This window comes from Lagenorhynchus albirostris, chromosome 2, assembly GCF_949774975.1.
Source record: "Lagenorhynchus albirostris chromosome 2, mLagAlb1.1, whole genome shotgun sequence".
NCBI lineage: Eukaryota > Metazoa > Chordata > Mammalia > Artiodactyla > Delphinidae > Lagenorhynchus > Lagenorhynchus albirostris.
Window position 1 is genome coordinate 174,190,175 of NC_083096.1, and position 9,356 is coordinate 174,199,530.

At 40.0% G+C, this 9,356-nt stretch overlaps 1 pseudogene; it reads left to right on the plus strand.

Annotated features, from left to right (window-relative positions):
* Nucleotides 1–3,919: 3,919 nt before the first annotated feature.
* Nucleotides 3,920–4,422, plus strand: LOC132516371 (COP9 signalosome complex subunit 8-like; annotated as a pseudogene).
* The last annotated feature ends 4,934 nt before the right edge of the window (nt 4,423–9,356 follow it).

Sequence of the window (9,356 nt, forward strand, 5' to 3'; positions counted from 1 at the left end):
TCTTCCCAGACCAGGGCTTGAACCCATGTCCCCTGCATTGGCAGGCGGATTCTTAACCACTGTGCCACCAGGGAGGTCCCTGAAATGTGTTATTTTTAAATGCTGTTACTTTTTGCCTACACAACCAAAATTAAATAGTATGAAACTATTAGTTTTATTGGGAAATTAGAATATGGTATCCTAATAATGCAAACAAAATATCATGCCCCTAATTAGCCAAGCAGTTGAAATTCAGAGAATGATCGCACAACCTTTCTTTCACTTTGTACAGACATAGAAGTATGTTTAAACAATTCTAATTCGAATTTTTTAAATTTATAAAACGAGTACTTATTTCACATCTTTAGCTATTACATTTAACACAAAAGCACATCTTTTTTTACACAAAAATGTTTGCAATTCGTATATATATATATATTTTGCAGTAATCCCATTCATTTTATTTTATTTGTTTATTTTTGGCTGCATTGGGTCTTCGTTGTTGGGTCTTCGTTGCTACACGTGGGCTTTCTCTAGTTGCGGTGAGCGGGGGCTACTCTTTGTTGTGGTGTGTGGGCTTCTTATTGTCGTGGCTTCTCTTGTTGCAGAGCTCAGGCTCTAGGCGCGCAGGCTTCAGTAGTTGTGGCGCACGGGCTTAGTTGCTCCGCGGCATGTGGGATCTTCCCAGACCAGGGCTCAAACCCGTGTCCTCTGCATTTGCATGCAGGCGGATTGTCAACCACTGTGCCACCAGGGAAGTCCCGCAATTCGTATATTCTTAAGAGTAGGTAGTATCTATGTATGTACTATATGATTCCAACTGTATCCTAGAAAAAGCGAAACTATGAAGACAGTAAAAAGATTAGTGGTTGCCAAGGGTTAGTGGAGAGGGATGAATGAACAGGCAGAGCACAGGGGCTTTTTAGGGCAGTGATACAATGGTGGGTATGTGTCATTATATGTTTGTCAAAGCCCATAGACTTACAGTACCAAGAGTGAACCCTAATGTAAACTGTGGACTTTGGGTGATGATGTGTCAATGTACACTCATCAAATGTAACAAATTTACTGCTCCGATGTGGGATGTTGGTAGTTGGAGAGGCTGTATGTGTTGAGGGCACGGGGTATATAGGAACTCTGTACTTTTTGCTCTATTTTGCTGTGAACCTAAAACTGCTCTCAAAAATGGTTAACTTAAAAAGTGATACCACTTAAAAAAAAAAAAGTAGGTAGTGTCTTGCACTGTTCACTTCTCCCTTATGACCAATGCCATACATTTGCAAAACAGTCGAACAGAAATTCAGGAATAACTCTCCTCCCCATTCTCCCCTTCTATTGTTGGCCTCAAAACATTTTCCAACTTTTCATAGTCTCATAATCTGCCCCAGGAGTGAAAATACTTTTGTATATGTAGTCCTGGGTCTCTTCACTTTGTCGAAGCAGGCAGGACTAGTGAATTTCAGGATTACCAATCCATTGTTCCTTTAGTTTTTCTTTCTTATTCTAAAACAGGTTTTGAATTAATTTGTAGCAGTTTGTGTTCCCTGAAAGAAATTAAGTGTTAACCAAAACCTTTAATTATACCCAGATCCTTAAGACAGCTGGTGTAGAATTGAAGTGGTATGTGCTAGGCCTCTTTGGCTCATGCCTTTGATTTTATCTTTTGGCATTTGGTGAAGCTTGTGTGCAACTTTTCTAAACAACATATAGAAATATTAAATATCTCTATTCATTGTTCCAGGAAAGGATAGCTTTTCATGTCAAACTCTGGCATAGAAGCAAATTTAAAACAATAATAACCTTTTCCTGGAAAAGATAAATGATCTTCTTTAAAGACTTTAGTAATATGAGAAGTTTTTCAAAATATTTTTGGCCGTAGTTAAGCACTCCCACATGCTGTAATAGTCTCTTCCCTTCTGAGGCAAAGCTGAGAAGTTCAGCACTTCAGAAGTACTGGAGTTCAAAGAACAAATCCTTGCCGCCAACAGTATATTTTTTATTAAAATAGAAATATATCTCTACAAATTAAAAATACTCCTGAACAGCCCAACATTTGTTTGTCCTGCCAGAGTATATATGGTCATCCCTAAAACAAGACAATTGTGCAGATTATATGAAACCTGTAGGCTTATCATTTTGGCATCACAGTTTTAAATGGCCAAGTTAGACAACACATCAAAAAGACTTCTAAAATCAGGGTCTTCACTCAACAGATAATTTTTGAGCATCACCCTTGTGCCAGGTCCTATTCTAAATACTTAAGATACGTTGCAGAATAAAACAAATACCTGTTCTCATGAAGCTTATTGTGGGGGAGAGGGGAAGAAGAGGCAATAAATATAATAAAAAGGAAATTAAATAATAGCAGTAAGATGGTGAAATATAAAGATAAGAGAGAGAAAGCATGTGTTGTCGTTTCAAATGGGGCAACCAGGGTAGGCCTTAAGAAAATACTGAAGACTTGAAGGAGCTAAGGGAGCAAACTGTGGATATCTAGGGAAGAGATTCCAGGGAGAGGGAACAGCAAGTCCAAAGACCCTGAGGTAGAAGCATGACGGGCACATGAAAAGCAGCAAGGTAAACCAGTGTGGCTGAAACAGAATGAGCAAGGGAGAGAGTATAAGATATGATGGATGTCAAAGAGGTAAAGGGAGTGAGAGGCAGATCTACACTACCTGGTAGGCCATAGCAGGAACGCTTTGGCTTTTAATTGGTGAGGTGTTGCATGGTATGACTTAGGTTTTGAGAAGCGTTGAGAATAAGAGATGAAGGATAGGGGCTTCCCTGGTGGCGCAGTGGTTAAGAGTCCGCCTGCCAATGAAGGCGACACTTGTTCGAGCCCTGGTCTGGGAAGATCCCACATGCCGCGGAGCAACTAAGGCCGTGCGCCACAACTACTGAGCCCACGCACCTAGAGCCCCTGCTCCACAGCAAGAGAAGCGACTGCGATGCGAATCCCTCGCACCGCAACGAAGAGTAGCCCCTGCTTACCGCAACTAGAGGAAGCCCATGCACAGCAACAAAGACCCAGTGCAGCCAAAGATAAAATAAATAAATTAAAAAAAAAAATCAAGGATAGAAGCAGGAACCTAGAAAGGAGGCTCTTTCAGTAACCCAAATGAAAAATAAGAGAGCTTTAATGACTAAGGGATCCTGGATATACTTTGAAGGTAAATCCAAGAGGACTTTTTGAAGGATTGAATATAGAGTTCATAAAAGGTGTCAAGGATGAGCCTGAGGTTTTTCACCTGGGCAACGAGAAAGATCAAGTTGCAGTCATCTGAAATAGGAAACACTAGACAGAACAATTATCCAGGGGAATATTAAGAGTTCAGTTTTGGACATGTTCAATTTGAGATATTTATTAAATATTCAAATGGAGACATTAGGTAGGCTGTTGGATATGAGTCTAGTTCAGGATGAAGTTCTGAAGATGTGTTTTACATATATATATATATATATAATGCATAATCGTGTGTACTTGTGTATTTGGGAGTTGTTAGCATATAAATGGCATTTAAAGTCTGAAACGGAATGACATCACCAAGAGAGTAAGTGTAGATACAGAAGGAAAGAGAACCAGGAAAGCCCTGAGGCATTTCTCACTTAAGAGGTCTCAGAAGCAAGGAACTTGCAGAGCAACTGAGTAGGAACAAACCAGTTAGGCAGGAGGAAAGCCAAGAGATGAGTAGTGTCCTGGAATTCAGGTGAAGAAAATATCTGAAGGAGGAGGAAGTGATCAACTGTGAAATGCTGCTGAGAGGTTAAGGTGAGGCCTGAGAATTGACTCTTGGAGCAATGTGGAGGTCACTGGTGATCTTGGCAAGAGCAGTTTTAATGGAGCAGAAGGGACAAAAGCTTGATTGGACCGGGTTGAAAAAAAAATTAGTATATGAAGTCTGACCTTTGGAAAAGTACTACAGTGGACTTGGAGAGAAAGATGCCAGGGACTATGGTGATATAAAGTACTGTCAGTTTCAAAAAGTTCCTGGATCAGTGCAAGAATCAGAAACTCAAAACCTTTAGGCTTTTGGAAGAGTTATTACACTCTCAAGATACGGCCTGCTGCTAGCCTTGTATCTGTTCCATAATGATCTGAATAATGCACGATTTCTTTGAGAAAGAATACTATCTTATGAAATCTGAAAATTCTGAACTTGGAATTTGGTCAGTACTTAGAAGAATTTGGTTAGTAGGACGAAGAATCTAGCAGAGAGATTTTCCTGGAATTTATATAAGTATTGATGCTCACCAGTGGTCTGAGGTGATTCAGCCAGCCAGTCGTGCAGTGCTTAGAGATGCAACAAGGCAGACTTTACCCTGGTTTCTCAAGTGTATACTTCAATAATTGCTGATGACTTTGCAACTTTTGTTGGACTTCCTGTAAAAGTATTAGAACAATGATAACAAACTGACTCCATCACAAGAATGGTAATGCCCTAGAAGGTAAGTGCCCAGAAGTTTCCTTTTAACAGGTTTTCTCCACCTGTCATATTGGAGCCTGCTGTAGTTCCCCAATGAACAACAGTTAACTAGTTTTGCTACATGCTTTATTTGAAAATGTGTTTATCATCCTGGGCTCAAGCTCCACCTTCAGAATCTTGTGTTCTGATAAATACAGACATTAAAATTTTTACTTTCAACTGTATTACTTTATCATTCCTTATTGGAGCTTGTGATAAAATATAAAGTATTATGTATATTTTATCCTGAAACATTTATGCTTAATAATTGTTGAAACAATTTCTACTTATGAAGCCTAGCTCATTATGTAGTTTATATTTTCTAATTACTCTCTTGTACTAGCACAGACTATACTTCCATCAATTCATACTGATTTGTACTGGTAAGAGAGTCATTCAGGGGTTGAAGGGAGACTGTCTCCCTAGAATGGAATATCAGCATTCCAGGGATTCTGATATGTCTGCTTTGTAGGACTTTTCTCATACCTCCTGAGAATCCCTGATGTGGAACTTAAAATATAACTGAGGAACAAAAGACCACTTCCTTAACAAACCAGTTAGTTGACTTGAGATGTATTTCTGGTGGTATGAGTGCATCAGTTGCTGGTGTGGAGGATATGTCATGAAAAATCGACTTCCTTGGAAGGTCCAAGAATACTATTTTTTTAAAAAAAGATTTCTTACTTTGAAAAAGTGTAGGATCCCTTGTATTGAAACTATATGTGCAAATATTATGCTGGATGTTTCTAGCCAATGGTTAACAGTTCTCCCTTTTGGAGAAATATAAAACCAGTTTTGTTTTGTTTGTTTTTTTTTGTTACAAGTCCTCTGAATATTCAAACTTACTTATCTTCATGTGAAACATTCCTAGTTCATTTATTCTGTATCTGTTCCATAAATACTTATTTGACTTATAAATTAGAGAATGGGAGCAGTTTGCTGTGAAAGAAGAGAAGAAAAATGGAGTGGTCACTGGTAAGGGGAGAGTGGCTGGGGGGGAAGTAGGATTGAGAGAAGTTTGTTTTTATTTTATTTATTCTTTTTCTTTTTGGCATCACTGCACGGCTTGCAGATCTTAGTTCCCCAACCAGGGATTGAACCCACACCCTCGGCAGTGAAAGTGTGGAGTCCTAACCACTGGACCGCCAGGGAATTCCCGAGAAGTTTGTTTTTAAGAGGGAAGAAATTTCAATACTTTTTTTTTTAAGACTTATTTTATTTATTTATTTTTGGCTGCGTCGAGTCTTAGTTGCAGCGTGCGGGATCTTTTGTTGCGGCGTGCAGGCTTCTCTCTAGTTGTGGCATGCAGGTTTTTTCTCTCTCTAGTTGAGGCGTGTGAGCTCAGTAGTTGTGGCACTCGGGCTTAGTTGCCCAGCGGTATGTGGGATCTTAGTTCCCTGACTAGGGATCGAACCCACTTGTCTCCATTGGAAGGAGGATTCTCAACCACTGGACTACCAAGGAAGTCCCAAGGAATTGACCTTAGCTGGGAGTATAAAATAGTTGATCTAGTGAAAGACCAGGAGCTGGAATGTATGGGAGCAAATGCTGGTGAACAAGTCTATACAAGAAATGCCACTACTGTACTAAGAGACAGAGTCGAGATAAGTAAGTTTTCCATGCTCCGTTTTTCCAGCTGAGGATGGGAACAGTCAAAAGGTTTTGGATTTACTTTCTATGGTCTTGGGCAAATCACAAACATTTTTTGCAGGCCCTTGGTGTGTTTTATTTTCCACTGAATGGTCATTATCTAAAAGAGTGTCTGGCAAACAATAGCTATTCAATAGATATTCATTGAATTAATTTTTGGAAATTAATCTATTAAAGAACTGTACTATGTATGCCATACCTACCCCACAGGGTTGTTCTGAAGACCCGATGAAATGAGAGAGTAGATGTAAAAGTACTTTATAATCTGAGAAATGCTACTGAAATCCAAGGTATTATGTTAGAAAGAGTTGGAGTAAAGTCCACTGAGTTTTTGACTCCTTAAATGAGAAATACAATATAAATATGGAAACAGAGTCATTGTTAGTTTGGATTTTTTTTTCCTTTGAGGGATATACCAAGACCTAAAGATTCTGTCAACTGGTTTGAAATTCAAAGGTGGAATACAACCTTTGTATCTGAATTTGTAAAATAGGATTTGATCCTATAAACCATGTAACATTACAGAACTGACAAAAATATACAAAGGCCAGAAAACCCAAACCATCTAAGTCAATTAGCTTTATGCGATGTCGTAAATTAAGTTCCAAGTTATATTTACAATACTGGACATATGAGTGGTATAATACCTCTCTTTTTCTTTTCTTTCTTCCTGTCTTTGTTTTATTTTCTGGTAATTTATAAGTTCCAAAGTAAATACAGTATTGGAGTTGTGGATTTACTTTTCTAGGTAAAAGAAACAAGGTGTAAACATAATGATATTTCTGCTGAGGATTTCTTAACATACTCCAAGTACACCAGACTATTTTCATGATAATTCTGTATGGTCTTCCCACATTATAGGACTGATTTGGACCAGAGTTGTGACTGAAAAAAAAAAAAAAATCCCGTTCAGTTCATTTCCATTTTCTTATCATTCCAGGGACTAAAGTAAGTAATACACTTAATTGCTAGAGTTTGAAAGCAATTCCCTATATGCTGAAGTTTTATTCCTAGGAGAAGCCCTAATCTTTGGTCCTGATGGAATACCTGCAAGGAGAGTGAATCAGCTCATGCCATCATTTTCAATTTTTCATCGTTATCTCTGGTGATTAGATATTACATAATTAACCAAGGTCATACAAGAGGATTCAGTGGAGCACTTTAGGATTAAATTTAGGAATTAGACATTAGGAACTCATTGGGGTTCCCATAAGTGTTTTTAAGTATTGCAGTATTGGGATGCTTAATTAGGCTACCAGCCTAGTTCCTGCTGTTACCCAGCACCAGGCCTTTTAGGATTACTTAGAAAAAATGCTCAGTTCTCAGAAAATCTCAGAAGTCAAGCTCAGGCTGAGGAAAATATTTGCTGAGTAATACAATTCAGTCCCCTCCCCTGTAAAGTCGGGAGTGCCATATGTGTGTTTCTAATTAGCCCCACCAGATTTCTTCCAGGCGTGATTATGTGTCATGAAACTAACCATTCTGCCTCTGAGGAGTTATGCATTCTTGGGGAGATTTCTCTACACTATCTGATGTGATAGTCTGCCTATACAGGTTCCTGTGGCCCAGTTCTAGGTCACGTTGAAAGACTATGCCACCTGGTCTTAACCTACTTTTTTTTCCCATGACACCTCAGTAAACAACAACAGTGGTGACATCCACAAAATATATCTGCCCTCACAGTAACACCAATCTATCTTGCATCTTGCACAGGGCACCTTTTAATATGAAGGATCTTACATACCACTGAAATTTTTTTTTTTTTTTTTTTTTTTTTTGTGGTACGCGGGCCTCTCACTGCTATGGCCTCTCCCGTTGCAGAGCACAGGCTCCAGACGCGCAGGCTCAGTGGCCATGGCTCACGGGCCCAGCCGCGGATCTTCCGGACCGGGGCACGAACCCGTGTCCCCTGCATCGGCAGGCGGACTCTCAACCACTGCGCCACCAGGGAAGCCCTGCAAATATTAATGATACTTCATAGATACTAGGCTGTAAGCCTCACTAGACACATTTTATGATTAGACATCCCCCAAATGAAGAGATGGAACCCCTTCTTCAGCCCACTCAGAACGAGGACAAATCTGGGTCATGAGCACAGCTCCACTCGCCTACTTAAAACTGTCCCTAGGGCTCGAGGAGAACTAATTTCCACTCCATGTTCCCCCAATACTCAGAAAATAGATTTTTTTTTTTTTAATGTGTGGGTGCTTTTCTCTTAAATGCCTACCTTTGTTTCGCTGCCAATTTGGCTTTTGTTCTTTCAATTCCAGCTAGATGTGGAGATTTTCTGAGCGTGAACTCACCTTTGGCAATTTGTCCAAAAAAAAAAAAAAACTGAAAATGCCTTACATTTGCACTAGTATGTATGCATGTCATCATCAAAAGCAACTCAGGCCCTTTTTGACCTGCTTTCTTTTTTCCTTTTTTTTTTTTTTAAGTCGGGACAATATACTCTATTTTGGTTATTTCTTGGATAAGAGGTTGCACTCTGGAGTCACCTTAACCATTGCTGCCCTCTCGAGGTTGCAGATTGCAGCCGCCCCTACTGAAACCTAGGTTAGGCCTGCGGGTGAGAAGCAGATACGCAAGTAAAAGGACCAAGCAGACATTATCATGATAAACTGAGAAGCTTTTGCTTTTATGTGATGGTGTAGTGAAAAGAACACTTAACAGGGCACCGCTGAGTTCTCATTTAGGCCACTGGCGGACTGTGTGATCTCAGGCCTGTCATTTCTTTGTGCCTCAATTCCCTACCAATAGAATGGGAACGACTGGTCAGTGCAGGAGTCAGCCAACATTTCCTGTAAAAGAGCTTGGTGGGTCACTTGTCATTGTGGCAACTCTGTCGTTGTAGCTCAAAAGCAGCCGTAGACAAAATGTACGCAAATGAGGGTGGAGGTGTTCTGAAAAAACTTTATTTTATGGACGCTGAATTTTGAATTTCATATAATATTCACGTCATGAAGCATTATTCTTCATTTAGTTTTTTTTAACCATTTAAAAATGTAGAAACCATTGTTTAGCTCTCAGGCCACAGAAAAAAAACAGGCAGGGACTTCCCTGGCGGCGCAGTGGTTAAGAATCCGCTGGCCAATGCAGGGGACACGGGTTCAAGCCCTGCTCCGGGAAGATCCCACATGCTGTAGAGCAACTAAGCCGGTGCGTCACAACTACTGAACCTGCACTCTAGAGCCCACGAGCCGCAACTACTGACACCGGTGCACCTAGAGCCTGTCCTCTGCAACAAGAGAAGACACTGCAATG